This window comes from Notothenia rossii, assembly GCF_949606895.1.
Source record: "Notothenia rossii genome assembly, chromosome: 2".
In the NCBI taxonomy this organism is placed as follows: domain Eukaryota; kingdom Metazoa; phylum Chordata; class Actinopteri; order Perciformes; family Nototheniidae; genus Notothenia; species Notothenia rossii.
This window is the reverse complement of record NC_136904.1, coordinates 83602636-83606149: the sequence shown is the minus strand read 5'-3', so window position 1 is coordinate 83606149 and position 3514 is coordinate 83602636. Positions and strand designations below refer to the sequence as shown.

The following is a 3514-nucleotide window of genomic DNA, read 5'->3' as shown; positions in this document are numbered from 1 at the left end:
TCCTGGAGTGGAGCTAAGGCCAGATGCAGTATTTTCAAGCTCGTCAAAGTTTTCCAATTTCTGTGGCAGAGTGCACTTTGGAGACATGAAATCTCAAAATTGTGAGCTTAAAATTGTTTAGTGAATCAGACGTTGAAAGGATATCAAGTACTCTATTGCAGTAAACCTGTTTTATGTGAGCAAGGCAGCTGATAATCTACAGCTGTTGAATAAAAATGAGAGAGCATCCACAGGAAAGGCAAAGAAGACGAAAGAGGACGTGGCTTATTCTGGTAAACACTGTCTGAACTGATGTGCAGTGAGACGGAAGAGGAGAAAAATAGAAGCTGCTGTCAAAGATAATGTCTCTCCCCCTTCCCCACTCTCTTTCTCTCGATCTGAGCAGGCACTGAATAATTTAAAGCTTTACAGTACAGCCGGTGATAAAGTCAGCCAAACGGCAGCAGCTCTGACTGAAACAGAGGCAGACGAAGGTAGAAACATCACGGCTCGATATTTGACTCTCTGTGATAAGCAGAACATACAGCACTCATTGTCTGCAGAGAGAAGACCATTTCCTAGATTACCGTTCCAGATAAAGATGCAATGTAACCTGATTACATCTCAATTCTACGATGTAATTCAGGGAGGCTGACGCTGTGTGTGTGCATGTGTGTGTGTGTGTGTTCCTGCTGTGAAACCCTGCATAGATTTTCCTTAAGAGGACAGTAAGATAACGCAAAACAAACAAGACACAAAACACCTTTACTGGCTGTTGTGCTCTTTATATTACGTCAAAAAAAAGCAATACATGAGAAAAATGTGGGGAAAACTATTTTAAAGCATCTCAACTAAAGGGTAAAATACCCTTGCCATTCCATCTTTTTCTCAATGGGACATAATAACTTTTTGAAATTGTGAGGGGATGTTAGAATTGGTTATACTTTACTATCTGAAAGTTTAATTCTAAAAACTAAATCCAGCTAAATTAAATTAAGCCAAAACGAGGGCTTAATGTGGTTTAATATGTCAGGCATATAGTTGGAAGTGATAACAACTTTTCATTGTCTTTGAGTCGGTATTAACTTGAAAAAAAAAAGTCATCAACGTGGATTTGTGGATTTTAAACTAACAAAAAAACATACACAGTGTCAGTTGCAGCACAACACAGGGCCTAAAGCCCCTGTCACACTGTCCCGAAATTGACACCCGATGGACACACGATTAAGGAAATGTTCAAATTCGGCTCTGATCGTAACAACATCGGGCCATTCGTGAGGGCATCTTAAGCCATTGTATGACCGCCGTTGGAGTTTCTCAGGCTCCGGCAGCAACTTCGGGAGCGGTGGCAACATCTTTGGCATCACAAAGCATTGCCGAAGGACCTTGTGAAGGTTCATTTTCGTGTTGACTTCGTGTGTCCATTTTGCCCTTCGTAAGGCATTCGTGAGGGCATCTTAAGCCATCGTATGACCGCCGGTGGAATTTATCAGGCTCTGGCAGCAACTTCGGGAGCGGTGGCAAAATCTTTGGCATGCCAAAGATGGCTTAAGATGCGCTCACGAATGGCCCGATGTTGCTACGATCAGAGCCGAATTTGAACATTTCCTTTATCGTGTGTCCATCTGGTTGTTCTATTGCACAACAAAATCATGTAAACATATTATGTAAATAACCCAATTTGTGTTCTGTGAAACTAAAAAGGATATAATATAACTTAATATCTTCTACATATAAAGACGGAGAAAGTAAAGAACAAAGTCGAAAATATCAGTACAGTATCATAATACTTTAACATAATTGTTTGTGTTACTTTCGTTGCAGTTGTATGTCTTAAATGTAATGTAAATGTTGGCTTTTTTGTGTGGTTCGGGGCCATCTTCGTGCGAAATTCACAATTCCATATTCGTGTGTCCATCGGGTGTCAATTTCGGGACAGTGTGACAGGGGCTTTAGGGACACACGTCTAAGAAGGTGTGAATACATTAGAACATGCTGCTGCAGTGTAATGTCTACGCTATATGTATTTTGTGAATGTATCTGAATTTTACTAAATAGTTCTATATCTAGCAGAGGAAATAATAATTAGTGTTATATTTTAAGTTGTATACATTGACTTGAAATTGACTTGACTTTCTTGATTTCAGCTTAAGTAAAAATGACGTATGGGAAGTTTTTTTGTTATGCACAACTGACCATGAATTTAGGAAACTTTTTCTTGTTACATGACATTTAAGAACTCAGTTTATTACAGGAAACCGTCCACAAGCTGGTAAGCTAATGCAGCACTATGTACGTGTGTGTGCGTGTGTGCATGCGTGCGTGAGTGAGCTACTGAAGTGGAGTGAGGAGGAAGCAGAGACTGACAGGGAGACAGAGATTAGCGGCGATAGCAGGCTAATGTGTGTTTGACCTCCTGAGTGGCTGTAAGCGGCAGATAAGCTAAAGACTTGATTGTGTGTGGACCTCCGCAGACTCTCGCTTTAATTAGTTTATCTATCTGAACATGTAAAGACAGAAGTTACACAGTCCACTTCTCTTTGCTCCGCTGACCCCAGGAGTCCAGACTCTTGAGCTTTGACCTCTGCAGACTAAGCTGCTGAGGCCCAGATAAGTTATTGTGCCTTTCCCCACTCAATTAACATCACAATGCATGCAAGCTGCAGAATATATAATGAGAATATACATTTTAGGAACATTTTTGGTAAAGAATCGCACTATTTTAGTAAGAATGGAAATTACTTAGCTCAGTAAACATTCAGGGAAACGTTATTTCTGTGGCTCTATCATGAAGCGTTCAAGTGTTTGAAGTGCAGGAAGACAAAGTCACAACTAATCAGGGTTTCCACCTCCAGAAGCTGGCAAGAGCTGTATTGAGGTTGGCAGCCTGGAACAACCCAGAACACCAGGAAACCAGCGGCAGAGAAACACACCTTTCCAAGAGCAACAAAGAGAGAGCTTAGCGTTTCTGTTATGTAGTACTGTTTTATGACAGTAAGTCATTTAACTTTTTTGAATGCAGATGGACGATGTCTCACTGTCAAATAAGGTTTAATTGTAGACCTCATTTACCTTTAACATGATTCATTCAGAGAGGATTTCTTTCACCTTTGGAGCAGACGTACTTCTTTCACTTCCTGGAGGCAGTGGCTGTGTTTCTGTGGGAGATAAGGTCAAATTTAGTAGACATATTTTTTTAACTTGTAAATCAATCAACAGTAATTCACATTTAGTGGAGCACTTTAAAAGTTATTTTTTTTTGTTCTCTCACCGTTAATATCGGATTGCCATACTAAAATCCAGAGTTATGAATTACAGGTCATGAAGCATATGCAGATTTTCGGCATTTAAGAAGCGGTCAAACTCATGAATTCAAGGAAACTCTTCCCTCTCATAATTGCTTGTGGCAGTTACACGATAACCTAGAAATTAGGCTTAAAATGATAGTTTTGCTAAGCTTGAATAATGATTAACCCAACAGTGAGGGAAACTACACACTAAAGTAGTAGTACAACTGGACCTGGACTTATGTCCA

The 3514-nt window shown here is 40.0% G+C and overlaps 1 long non-coding RNA gene across 2 annotated transcripts in view; it reads right to left on the bottom strand.

Moving 5' to 3' along the window:
- The window catches only part of LOC307030020, a 20385-nt gene extending 17239 nt beyond the window's left edge, over positions 1-3146 (bottom strand). For both annotated transcript variants that reach the window (XR_013805479.1, XR_013805480.1), the window contains exon 1: positions 3052-3146. This is a non-coding gene — a long non-coding RNA (uncharacterized lncRNA). The remainder of the gene's footprint in view (positions 1-3051) is intronic.
- Between the last annotated feature and the right edge of the window lie 368 nt (positions 3147-3514).